Below are 14,870 nucleotides of genomic sequence, written 5' to 3'. Positions count from 1 at the left end.
GTCTGACTAGATTTTTTTTGTAATTTGGTTAGGGAAAACGATGGATTCTGATGCATTGTCGGACGAGGAGTATGGACCGACGGAGCTTGACCAAATCATTGAAGATGAGTTCTTCGATTCCTCGGATTCGGACGAAGAAGTGGACATGATTATGCTCATGAGCATGCAAGAGGAGATGGACCACCAAGTGGAGCATACTCTCAACTTCAAGGGCTCAATCAAAGGAAGAAGAATGATCAACCGGGATAGGGTGTCCGGAACAAAGCTACTGTACAAAGACTACTTTGCTCCCACGTCTGCTTTCCCGGATGATCCATGATTTTGTCGCCGTTTTCGCATGCGGAAACCATTGTTCTTGCACATTGTGGAAGGAGTGGAGGCACACGACGACTACTTCAAGCTCACAAGGGATTACTGCGGACAACTCTCTTTCTCTCCCAAGCAGAAGTGCACGGCTGCTCTGAGAATGCTTGCACTAGGAACTGCTGCAGATGCCGTTGGTGAGATGGTCAGGATGGGGGAGAGCACGTGCTTGAAGACTACTGTCAAGTTCGCCCGTGCTGTGGTGGAGGTATTTGGACCTGAGTATCTCAGAGAACCAAATGTGCAGGACATGGAGAAGTTGTTGGCTATTGGACAGGCAAGGGGGTTTCCAGGAATGCCCGACTCAATTGGTTGCACACATTAGCAATGGAAGAACTGTCCTAAAGGTTTGCGGGGAATGTATCAAGGTCACACAAAAGAGGCCACCATCATACTAGAAGCGGTGGCATCACATGACTTATGGATTTGGCATGCTTTCTTTGGAATATCGGGTTCTCACAACGACATCAACATGCTTCAATGATCTCTGGTGTTCAGGAGGCTTTGCAATGGTGAATCACCGCTGTGCAACTACACCGTCAACGACCGAGACTACAACATGGGATATTATCTTGCTGATGGTATCTATCCTCAGTAGGCGATGTTTGTCAAGACCATATCTGAGCCGCGCGGAAAGAAAAAGAGCCACTTTGCAACAATCCAGGAAGCGGCTAGGAAGGATGTGGAGAGAACAATTGGCGTGCTTCAAGCTCGTTGGGGAATTGTGCGGAGCGCTGCAATGATGTGGGAATCAGAAAATTTGTGCCAGTTGATGACATGTTGTGTTATTCTGCACAATATGATTGTCGAGGTTGAGGGTGATGGTGTAGCCCAAACACATGGTGTCGAAGCACCTGGAGAACAAGTAGAAATCTCGGAAGATCACGATGCAGCTCAGCTGATGAACTTTCTGTAGATGCATCAGAATCTTCGAGACTAGCATGTGCACATGCAACTACTCAATGATCTTGTGGAGCACATGTGGACCCACAATGGCAACAAAGAAACCAATGCTTGAGTTTGACACTTTCTTTTTATGTAAACACTATCTATGCTTCGTACGTGCCGCAATCTTTGGAGAAAAAAAATTGTGAATTTGAAAAAAAAATCATGGATTAAAAAAAAACTTCGGAAATTTGTACGCGTCGTAAACTTTTAGAAAGCATTTTGGGATTCACTCCCACCCGGTTTTGGGAAGGTTCTAGATCCTTCCCTGAATCGGTTTTTCTGATTTTTTTCTTTCTTTTTCATTTGTGTTCCTCTTTTTGTTCCGTTTTTTATTTTATTTTTTCTGTTTTTTATTTATTGTTATTTTTCCAATTTCTGGTAATATTTTTAAATTTGTGATTTTTCATTTCTATTTTGTTTAGTTATTTTCGTTTTTATTTGCAAACACCTTTTTTCCAAATTCGTGATCATTTTTTGAAATCGAGAACCGTTTTCTGCAATCATGACCACTTTTCAAATACATGAACATTTTTTGAACTTATGTACTTTTTCACTTTTCACATGCGAATTTTCTTATTAAATTTGTGAACACTTTTTTGTTCATCGAATTCAAAAAATGTTCATCAATTCAAAAAATTTCATCGGATTTAAAAAATGTTGATCAAAATTAAAAATTTGTTCACCAAAGTGCAAAAATGTTGCCAATTTCCAAATTTGTTCATAGATTTTCAGAAAGTGTTCATGAAGTTCAAAATTTGTTCATTGAATTCAAAATTGATTCATTCATTTTTTCATTTTATTTTTTCTTGTATACAATTTTTTTCATGAAGTTTAAAAAATGTTCATCAAATTCAAAATGTGTTTAATCAAATACAAGGCAATGTTTGTCACTATTAGAAAATTCTCAGCAAAATTGTTCATCAAAATAAAAAAAATGCTCATTCCTTAAAAACCATGAAGACTTTTTGAATTTGGTGAACATTTATTTAATCCGTGAGCATTTATCATTTCCCGAAATTGTCTTTCTAATTATGAACAATTTGTGAATTCATGAGCATTTCCCAATTTGTTGACTCATGATTATTTGGGTTACGGGCATGTGTTATATTTTTCTCATGTTGCACCACACGGGCTCTTTTGCTAGTGAGAACAAAAGAGGCTAGCCGCCGGGCCACTCCTACGCCTCGTACGGCCATGCCTAGACCACGACAGTGCGGGTTGACGTTGGGGCCAAGACGCCGCAACCACACCTGCATGCCTCCTCGCCGTCACGGCGACAAAGTCTCACTTGTTAATTAAGAACGGAGGGAGTGTATGCGTGGGGATGCTTGCACGTTACAAGTGAAATCTTCAAAGAACAACCAGAAACTGATTAATCGTGTAGAAACAGATAATATATTATGTTGCCACAAAAAAGCAACCAAACATGGTGGAGGTAGAAAAGATGGTTGACCATCCATTAGAATGATATCTGACATCCTTCCATTTCATTGGAGCCCTGCTGGTTGCCATTGTAGCGCCCCTCGTCAAGGCCATCCACTTCTGGCCCCTTTTCCCTGAGATGGAACCAGATCATGCATATTTCTTGGTAGCGCACCATCTTCCTGGTATCGCCGATCGAGAACACTGCAACATGCAGGATTACATATCTATATAAGAATGTATTGTCACTAACCTAATAGTAACCATGCATATCTTGATCTATGCCGAGGACTCACTGATGATTGGGTAACGACAATGGATGCGCTCGGTCAAAGCCACCAAATCCTATTCCTCCACCACCGCCGTACACGACGGTCATGAAGATGCCGAAGTCTAAGACCTGTCAGTTATTCTTCACCTCTCTTAGTGATTCTTCTGGAGATGCCATCGCCGTCACTGCATGACACAAACACGTAGTACAAGGGGATCCAGTTCTCGCAAGAACATGTAGAGCAGACATACTAAACCGAGGCGAGGATATCAACATGGCCGGCCAGATACCTTTGTAGCCGCATTAATCGAGGATTTGTGTCAAGTCGAGGAGGGTTTTGGGGTCGTCCTCCACGACGAGCACCCTCATCCCCGCTGGAAAATCCTGGTCGAAAGTGTCTCCGCCGGTGCCTGAGGGGAGGCTCCGCCATTCTCCATGGCACGCACAATCGTACGTAGTGCTCATCAGGGGGTACTCCTGGTGAGATGACAAAAAGAGAGTGGAGAAGGTCAATAGATACAACTGACATATAAAGAAGAAACCCTATTTTCTCCTCACAAAATGCAATCCATTTACTAATGCACGAAGATTTGCCATGTTTAGCTTAATCTATGCAGTGCACTAAAACTCCATATAACATATTAAAACCCCATATAATGTAGCAACATTCTCGGTCCATGCAGTATATTAAAGGTGGAATATTCCAATGGAACCTCTAATACTCGACACGTGCCTTTGTGGTCCCCATATGAAGTGCCCCCCATTGTCCTCGTCCTCTTTCCTTGTCTCTCCTAGCCCATGCTCTATGGCGTCGCCATCTCCCAAATCTCGCTCTCGCCACTTACCTCCTCCAACACTAGGCCACAGGACCACCACAACCTACTAATCCTTGAGAGCACAGAATGTTGCAATGTCGATGTCGTGTTGCTATAACGCCAGACCACAACGTTGCAATGGTTGCTTGATGTTGCTACCCACTGAACCACCACGTGGTCAGGGAGACAGATATGCTGATCTCCCTATGACAAGCACACGGTGGTCTAGTGGGTTGCAACATTGGTCAGCCATTGCAACATAGTTGTGTAGTGATATATCAACACAATATCGCCCTTGAAACATCCCGTGCTCTGGGAGATTATCATCATGTGGTGTCCGGTGGCCTAGAGTTGGAGGAGGTAAGTGGCACTAGCGAGATTTGGGAGGTGGTGAAACCATAGAGTGTAGGGTAGGAGAGACAAGGGAAGAGGACGAGGGCAAGGGGAGCACTTTTACATGAGTCCTGCAGAGGTACATGTCAAGTAGTCAAGGCATGATTGGAATCCTCCACCTTTAATACGCTACATTGCTTGAGAAAGTTACTACATTATCTGGAGTTTTAATACATTATATGAAGTTTTAATGCACTGCATTCATTAAGCTATACGTGGTAAAGCCTAGTGCATTAGTGAATTAATGGATTGCTTTTTGTGAGGAGAAAAGAGGTTTCTGTATTCATATGTCTAAGTTGTATCTTTTGACCTTCTCCCCTCTCTTTTTGTCACGTCACCAGCAGTTTCCTCTTATGAGCACTAGGTGCGTGCATTCCATGGAGAATGGTGACGCCTTTCCTTCGAGCGCCGGCGATGAGACTTCTGGCCAGGATTTCCCAGCACGGATGAGGGTGCTCGTCATGGAGGATGACCCAAAAAGCCTCCATGACTTGAAAAATCCTCGAGCGATGTGGCTACAAAGGTAACTAGGCAGCCATGTTGGATCTCGTCGCCTTAGTTTAGCATGTCTCCTATACATACTCTTGCAAGATATGGATCCTCTCGTACTGCGTTTTTGTGTCGTGCAGTGATGGCGATCGCATGTCTCAAAGAAGCACTAAGAGAAGTGGAGGATAACCGAGAGGTCTTGGACTTCTACATCATCATGACCATTGTGCACAGCGGCGATGGAGGAACATGATTCGATGACTTTGACCTCCTCGAGTGCATCCGGGGTTGTTACGCAGTCACCAGTGATTCCTCGACATGTCAGACATATATGCATGGTTACTATTAGGTTAGTGACAATACATAATGATATAGATCTATGATCCTACACGCGTGTTTGTCCAGTGTTCTTGACCGACGATACCAAGAAGATGATGAAGAGGACAATCGACGAAGGCCTTTGCTACTTCTTGTAAAGCCTCTGTGCTACTAGGATTCGCATGCTCTGGTTCCATTTCTGACAGAGGGGATCAGAAGTGGATGACCGAGATGAGGGGGGTTGCGACGACAACTAGTAGGGTTCGAGTGAAATAGAAGGTGTGTGAGATATCTTTCTAATGGATAGTCAACCATCTTTTCTATGTCCACCATGTTCGGCTGTTTGTGCTGGTAGCATCATACATGATCTGTTTCTACTTGATTAATTAGTTTATGGGTGCTTGTTGATGATTTCACTTGTAATCTGCAAGCATCTGCATGTATATACTACTAGATGCGTAGGTTTTCGGGTGCCAGTCTAGCAAGCGAGGCTTCGTCGGTGTTGCAGCGAGCCGGCACGTGGTGGTGGTTGTGGTGCGTTGGCTCGGGCGTCGGCCTACACTGTCTAGGCCTGGGCATAGTCATGTGCAGTGTCAATATGGTCTGGCTGATGGACTCCTTCTCATCATCGTGTATAGGCTTCTAGACGCTAGCTATGTACCACTGCAGAACGCAGCGGTGGCACGCGAGCAACTAGCAAGATGAGTAGTAGTGTGCGGCACCAAAGCAATGTCGGTGCCGTGTGATGTGCCTGGTTGGGCAAGCGGCAGGGGACGTGCAAGAAAACATAGAGTAGCAACTTATTTCTGGGTTCTTGCTAGTGTGGACTGATTGGCCTGCATGCTGGAGTACTATACTAGTGTGGGACTAGGTTGCAAGAGCCTTTTTGCACCGAGCTGGACTAAGGTGAGCCTAGGTTGGCCTATTGACTTGTCTTCACCGGGCTGAGCCGGGAACCTCTCTTAGCATGTCAATCCTTAGTTTTGGATGGTCCCTCGATCCGAGTCTAGGTGAATGAATCATTATGATATCCCATGATGCTTGTGACCTCGACATGCGAGTAATCCCCCTAGTTCTCAGGAATATGGTGGAACCCTAGTATGTTTAGGATTGAATGTTAATAGAGTTTATCAACCTCTTTATATGTTTATGTTAATGATCCTCTCGATGTTGGGCGATGTCGACAATTCAACACATGCCTCCTTTCGACGAAAGGTCATTACTGTTGGTCTGAAGGTATGAAGCAGAGGTTGCTAGTGACCGGCTTATCTCCCTCATTCCAGGATCATTGCAATTTGGGATAAACAGAGACCGCCTTACGTACATACACGGGGAACCTTAATTACCATTCGGTAACTGGAGTGGGGATGAATGACAGTGGCGTATGGGATATGGGGCTGCTGCATGTATGCACATACCTATATTTGGCTCATTTTTAGAAACATATAAAGTGGCTTAAGAATCCGAGTTTGCATTATGACTAGGCATCGGTCACATTAGACATCTAGACTCCCTCAGAATGCTTTAGTCCTCTTGATTCCAACAACCGTTACTTACGTCTCGTGTTCTTTTACTGTTGAATTTTATTACTTTATTTTCAACAACCTCGCAATATTTTATACTCCCCTTTGTGCTTTCCTTTGGATTGTAGCTAAATTGCAGGCACAATATTATTATCACTACAAGAGACAAAGTCCATTTTTGGCGCTCCCTGTAGAATTGATTATCGTACCTTAACAAGGCTACAACTCAACTCTGTGTACTTGCAAGACATCAATCAGCGCCCGCGAGTACCCACTGTGTTGTTTGTTCACGTGCACCTCCTGACAATGCCTCCCTGGAGCGCGCCAATCCGGGGATGGATTCTAGCTTCGGGGTGCAAACACTTATCCAGCAAAAGCTCATACCAATCATTTAACATTTATGGAAAGTCCAAATTTAAAACCTAGTTATGGCTTAATTTATCTGACATGATGCAATCGACACAAAAGGTAATATGTTGCAAGTGAGGTGCATGGATGATGAAAACTATCACAACTGTGAACAAGAGTTAGACACCATGCATCATATTTTTTTGTCTCATAGATATACGTGGAGTTGTCTGAGCATGGCATTGGGTGTAAGGGATCGCCCATGTTTCTTTACACAATATTCCTAGTGTGTTGCCATTTTTTTGCCAAGAAAATGTAATTTGCAAGTGGTGAGTTGACCCGCTCTATGCCAGTCATGTTGGAAAACTATGCATTTGAGCCTATTTTTGAGCTTCCTTATGAAATCTCATGTTGAGATCATCTCCTATGCATGCTATTTCTTGCAATATTGGCAGGTTTATAGGTGGATGCTAACAAGTAGGTTTGGAGGAGGGTCACATGGACTTCAGTAAATTGCATTGCCGAACTTGAATCTCCTATGCGTCTAATAACCAAGGAGGTCAAGCACTAGTAGAAAAAGGGCCTTTAGTCCCGGTTCTGGAACCGGGACTAAAGGGTCGATACTAAAGCCTCCCCCTTTAGTCCCGGTTCTAACTGGAACCGGGACTAAAGGCCCTCCACCTGGCCGCTGCCTGGAGGTCCACCTTTAGTCCCGGTTGGTAACACCAACCGGTACTAAAGGAAATTTTATGATTTTTTTTGAATTTTTTTCTAGAATTTCAAATTTCTGAATTATTTTAACCTCTAATCTCTAATCACCCCTCATCACTGCTCAATTTAACCTTTAATCTCTAATCACCCCTCATCATTCCAAATCATCTAACTTCCCAAACGGTCACCCATCCTCTCACTACTCCAGCCTGAGCACGCTTAACTTCCGGGTTCTATTCTTCCTCGTTTCCAAGTCTGCACTTGTTGTTTTCCTGACAATAGTAAGATGTCAATCCTATTAACCCTCAGGAATTTAGCTTGAGCATGAAGTCACACATTTGACTGTTTGAGTTTGAAACTATTGTTCTAAAAATCAATAATTATTTAGTAACACTAATATTTCTTGAATAAGTAGTTTGACCACATTTTGACCCTAGCTTGACCACAGTTTGACCAGATTTGACCAAAATTTAAAAAACTGAAATAATTATTTAGTAACACTAATATTTCTTGAATAAGTAGTTTGACCATTGTTTGACCACAGTTTGACCACAATTTGACCATAGTTGACCAAAATTCAAAAAAAACTGAAATAATTATTTAGTAACACTAATATTCTTGAACAATTATTTAGTAACACTAATACTTCTTGAATAAGTAGTTTGACCATAGTTTGACCAGATTTAACAAAAATAAAAAAAACTGAAATTTGAGCATAACTTTTTTTCCTTTTAGAATTTGAGGATTCTAAAAATTTGCAAACAAGCCGTAGGCCGTCTCCATCGGATGCGGATTTTTGTTCTGAACATTTTGATATATTATACGTTTTTTTCCGACATCGTATGCAAAAGTTATAAACGTTTTACATTTTCCCTACATTTTTTGCAAAACATGTCCAAATTTAAGTTTTTAAATTTTCCTAACTAGTAGATGCAGTAATATAACTACCTCTCGAAGGATTTTATTTTTTGAAGTTTTTATCATTTTCTTTTGATTTTTCCGAAACAAAAAAGGCGATCACGGGGGGGGGGGGGGGAGAGTTTGAAAATTGGACCTTTAGTCCCGGTTTGAGACACAAACTGGGACTAAGGGCATTGCACCCTTTAGTCCCAGTTTGTGTCTCAAACTGGGACTAAAGGTCTAATCTTTAGTCCCGGTTTGAGACACAAACCGGGACTAAAGGGCATCGCACCCTTTAGTCTCGGTTCATGCCTCAAACCGGGACTAAAGGGCTAAGGTGAACCGGGACTAATGCCTTAGCCGCACGAACCGGGACCAATGCTCACATTAGTCCCGGTTCGTGACTGAACCGGGACTAATGGGCTGACCCGGCCTGGACCATTGCCCCCTTTTCTACTAGTGAAGGATGATGCTAGTGTGATGAATGATGGGAATGATAATTTTTCAAATGTGGCTTGTGGTGTTATTGAGGATGATTCTACATGTTTGGATGTTTCATAAGGTGTGTGTTGATGGTTGATGGCTCTAAGCATGATGGTTTGCTCCATCACTTGGTGAAAACTCTATTTTAATGGTCATTCCTCTCCATTGCATTAACTTAATTTGCTTCTGTTTTTGTTGACTCCAACCTTTATTAGTAATTGCCTCTATACCATTCACAGAGTTACACACATGTTAGAAGCATTGGTATATGTTGCATATTTAGGTTTGTAACTCTATAGGTTATTTCTGTTTGTTGGACTATGGTTGGGACCACAACACCTCGTGTTGTCTTATTATTCACTTGAATAGTAGTACCTGACATCATAAACTTGTATGGAAGGAAACAAGCATATTATATTGAATCAATGCCTAAAATGTTGGAGATCATGCATTTGTTTGCACATATGGAGAGATACTACAGTTACCATGGGTTGATTGCTAGAAATAGGAGGGGTTTTCTGCAAAAATACAAGTCGTTTTCTAGACTCACTTAAAACTGGACTACAGGTTGATTACGAGAAATATCAGGGTTTTTCTACAAAAAACTAAACGTTTCTCCAGGCTCACTTAAAACTGGCTGTAGGTTGATTACTAGAAATATTAGGGCGGTTTATGCAAAACACGCGACAGACGGGAAGAAGCACTAATCCTTCTATTAGTAGGTATAGATTACGTTGAAGTTGTTCCTGGAGCATGAGAGATGATATGATGTTTGAATTAGCTTAATAATCCGCTCATTTTCTGGTGCATATGCTATCTTAGTAACTTATGTGAGCATTGATGTCATTTCTTTGCCTAAGTGAAAATTGCGGTTGTACCCTTCATGTGAGCTAGTGTAGCTACACCTTTCATCCTACTTTCTTCATTGCCTTGAGACTCAAACCTCCAATCTTTGTCTATGTTTACCACGGAAACATCTGAATAGAGAATACACAATAATCTACCATACATTGGGGTTTGTGTACCAGCAGTCCAATATATTTGAATCTAAAATAGAAACCTCCTCAAGATCCAACGTTGTTTTGAGTAGAGAAATAAGCCCCTATATATCATTGTCACCATGTTCCCACTTTCAAATCATGCCTAAGCACACATGTAGTTTCATATAACCATATACAATAAGCATTGGCTTGAACACACCCAATTTTTTGGCACATGGGAGACTTCCCACGACATTACGTCAAGCCAATGCTTAGAACATGGTAGACCATGTGATCCTTTGTGGTTCTCAAGAAGTTGCTCATGTTCTCATGGCTACATCAGCTTGGAAGAAGCTTATACATCTTCTTCATTTCCTAGGTCCATAAAGGTAGTGACACCCTTTGAGTGAACCAACCCTACTTCTCCTACTTTAATTCTTCACCGAAAATGGAATATCATGTCCAAGATATGTCTTCCAAATTCAACGTGTTGAGTGATGAGCAATGAACACATAATTTGCACCAAATTTTGGTGGTACATAAGGTTCTAGTCGTTGCTCTTGCGTTTGATCCATCCTTGCCGAAGCCAATAGTTGAATCTTTTTCTATGAAGCTACTTGTATGCTTAGTTGTGGTTCGAACATAGGAAGATACGGTAATGACATATGAGAAAATTCCAACCAATTTGGCCTCTATCCAAATAAATAGATCATAAGGAGGTGTGTTTTGTGAGAGAAGGTCCACTATACTACTAGTATCTCATTCGCAGCCAACCGAGTGTGCATCATAGTAGGCCACCAGGTTGTCACCGACAAAGTAGTAAAGTCGTAAGTTGAGGTGTGTCATTCTAAGGACATAGGAAAGGATGTGCTTCATCATCTAGTATTGTGGTTGGATCATGCATTAAAGGGGACATTGTTGGACAAGTTTGGTATTGCAATGAACCAACAAGACTTGTATAAAGCGATGGATCCTTGAAGAAGGAAAATTAGTGGCAGATAGTATGGACTTGGTGTCAATAGTGTGGAGATGGTTTTTGCAATGAGCATGGATGCACAATCAAGTATTTAGAAAGCGTATTGCTCCCGTGACAAGGTGTTAGCTATGAATTCCATCGACGTATAAGATGTGGTAGGTGGTGAATCTGTTTTAGTGAAAGGTGATTACCAGGAGTCATATTAGGATAGTAAAATCCTAGGGTGAGGATATAGGTGGAGAACTGAATGGACCAGACATAGGGTGCTTGCTTATGGTCGTATAGGGACATGTGGAATAGGCAAACATGAAAAGGTTTGTGGAGTAAATGAAACCTGGAGGTTGGTGGTTGTAGTCTGTTCCATCAAGAAGATTGTGGGGAGAAAATAAACAGTGTTGGTTGTGGTTGACGAATTCACCACCATCGTCTCTTTGCATTTAAGAGAAACATGAAACTCGTTAAGGACAAAGGTGTAAAAGCATTGCAAAGTAATATCGGCGGCAGACTTGTTACTTAATGGGGAAGTTCAGAAATAGTGTTAGTACTCATAAAGAATAATGACATAAAATATATAACTAGAGAAACTAAAAATTGGAGAAGTCCACAAATCACAGTGAATTATTTGGCAAGTGTAGTAGTAAAAAGTGGGAAAAATAAAAGGCAGGCGTGTTGTCGTCCAAATTGACAAGAATCACGAACAGGAGATTGTGGAATTCTTTTATTACATGCTGGAAGAAATTTCCAATTGCTGTAGAAATGGAAGCTTGTCATGGCGAGTCCCCAAGACGTCACTGCCCAAGACCTCCTTAGCTATTTGCAAAGCAAATCCTGACACAACCTTTATTCATCAAGCGGAAGTCATAGAGGTCACCTGAGCTATTTTCTCCCATGAGGATTCTCATTGTTGCTAGGTCCTTCGAAGAGAAACCATAATGATCAAATTCAAATGAACAAAATATATCACAAGGACAATTATGAAAAATAATATGTTCTTGATATCAGATGGCGAAATTATAACTTTGTTAGGATCAAAGGAATAAGTAGCAAGAGAAGTGGATCCAATACTTGTTATGTGGAGCCTCAAACCATGTCCAACTAAAACACTATGAGGAGTGTGCATTGATGACGAATAAGACTTGTCCAAGATATTTGGGTTCTTAACAATGTCTGAGGTGGCTCTGTAGTCCATGAACCAATTATATGTGGAGTTGGTTTGATGTGAGAAATTGCTTATTGGGTTTTTGATCGTGGAGTATTGATCCCACGATGGAGTATGCAACATTTGTTACAATCCATGGGATCAAAGTTGACCGACCAGGAAAATTGGAGCTGGCCATATTTTTGGTGACCACTGTACTTGGGAGCATCTCGTCTACGAATTCTACCATTTCTACGCTCCGAGGAGCTTCAAGTGGGGCGGTCGGAACCGAGTGACCATTTATCAATTGCCGCCATTGTCTCGGTCCCTGCCCGTTGCTCCTCGACGTTGGCATATGCACCACCACGTTTGGCTAGTGCAGTGGCCAATGATGAGTGTTGTGGTACCCTCGACAGGCTTGCAGTGATCCAATGTGATCTCCATATGCAGCAACCATGAGTGTGCCTAGACGAAGTTTGTAAAGGGACAATGTAGGTAGAGTTCGGAGGCCATGACCTGATAGATGCGGCTGAGGCTGTGAATCACCAAGAATGTGAGAGAGTTGCCGGTTACCAGTTTGTCCTCATTTGCGAGGACGGCGATGAGCGTCCCGAGGTTCTAGTAGTAGGTGGCTATGCTCATGTAACCTTGCAATATTACATAGAACTTTGTGCTTATGTGGATAGTGCTTCCGGGAAGCTTGTCCCAAAAGAACACATGTAGCTGCTACCACACGGTGTAGGATGCATTCTCTATCGACATGAACACATTCTATAGCTCTGTGGATACTATGGCATAGAGGCACATGGCAATATTGAGATCTTCAATGCACCACTAGATGTCTCGATATGCAGATTGTACTCATGCTTGAGTCGATGAAGCGTACTGAACTTGGTGCGAACGAGAAGGAAGAGATGCTTCAAATTGGTGTAGTTTTTGGCGGCCAAGTTGAATTTGAAGGGTGATACTGATGTAATGCATGGGGGATAAGAGAAGGAAGAGTTTCTTCCATTCAAATGAATGATTGGAAGGTTGCTGCTATCGGAGGACTCATCAATGAACATGGTGCTAGAGAGGGATGAGGCGGATCTATCATTCGTGGTGACGGCTCAGAAAGGAACTACTATGATGCCAAGAAATTGTGTGAGAAACAATTCGTGTTACATTTATGGCTTTGGTCATTTATATATATATGCACATTGCATTAGAGTGCAAGAGAGAGCCCAACTACCTAATTACATAACAGTCCATGCACTGGGCATGGGAGCATGCATGCGTACACGGGCAGGTAACATGCGAAACAAGCTCGCGTTACTAGAGCGAGGTTGTTGGGTTTCATCTGCCAGAAAGGGAGATACACTGAATTGAAAATTGACCCACTAAGCATCTTCCAAAATATTACTGTAAGCATCTCTCCATCAAATTAAATCCACAGGTTATGCTTTTAAATGCACTGCACAACTCTTTTATAAGTATTTGTCTCTTAGTTATCCACCATAATTATTTTTGAAAGATCCAATGTCCACCACCATTTGCATAAATAGGTCATATTCAACTTCGTCATCCATTCACACTGAAGCCCCTTGGAGTTTGGTATACAAGCAAACAACCATTTTACAAAAAAATGGTGACCGTGATTACTATATCACAGTTCTAAGGCAAAGAGCGGTCATGTCTGCTTGAGGAATTCATGGAAGGTGAGTAGCCACCCTCAGTCCACATGATGAAAACAACGGGGTGATGCTCCCTCTTTGTCGACCACTTGGAGGCTTCACATGAGTGTTTGAGCAAGAAACTAATGCATTGGCAACATTAAACAATAGCATCTAGAGTTCAAGGTATCAAAGATGGCAAGGCAAACGGGCTGATAGAGAAGTCACTTTTAGATGAAAACCAGATCCTTGGTGATGGTATGGTAGCCAAGACCACCAACAACACGGGACCCCAGATTTTTGAGGCTTGGATGTTAGAACACAGTATATATGACATCAGCAGGTTCCAAGCTTGATTAAAAAAATGTGCAATCTAGTTTGAGAAATCTCGCCTAATTTTATTGAATAACGGAAGTGTTCAAAGGTGGGTGCCCTAAGAAAGAGGTAGCACACTATGGAGTGACCAAGGAAAGAAGGCTTTTGACTAGTTTTTTTAGAACGGATTTTTTTGAAGGTAACTAGGGAATTTATTCAAAGTTCAAAGCCGAAGCAATACAAGCAATGTCTGGCAAGGTCCCTAGCCACAAACGCCGACTAGAGGGAAACGCTGAAGCCGCCTTAGCTATGGCGTGAGCTTCCAAATTTGCTTCCCTACAATCATAACGAAAACTAACCTTTACAAAGTCATTCATGGACTCCTTTATTTCATCTATAACCAAAGCGTATGAAGATAGTGTACTCCCGTTTATATCCTTCACCACTTGCATGCAGTCCGGAGCTATCATCACATGTGTGACGTTTAGATCTCTCGCTAGAGCAAGCGCCTCGCTGCATGCATGTGCTTCAAGGCTCGCTGCATCCACTAGGCCGTCAATGATGACAGCTGACGCGCTGAGATAGTTGCCATCTTTGTCTCTGCAGATCGTTGCGGCCGCCCCCGTCCTGCCATTGTGAGATATGGCCCCATTAACATTAATTTTTACTTCATCATTACCTGGTGCAATCCACCTATGAACTCGCTTCTCTGGAGTTGTAGTAGTGGTGGCTGGCTTCATAACTGTAGCTATGTTCAGGTCCTCCAAATAACGGTTTATGAAGCTCAAGGTAGACAAAAGAGTTCTGAAATTCATAATCATGTAT

The sequence above is a fragment of the Triticum urartu genome, chromosome 6 (genome assembly GCF_003073215.2).
Source record: "Triticum urartu cultivar G1812 chromosome 6, Tu2.1, whole genome shotgun sequence".
Classification (NCBI taxonomy): Eukaryota; Viridiplantae; Streptophyta; class Magnoliopsida; order Poales; family Poaceae; genus Triticum; species Triticum urartu.
The sequence above is the reverse complement of the archived record's forward strand: the minus strand, read 5'-3'. Positions refer to the sequence as shown.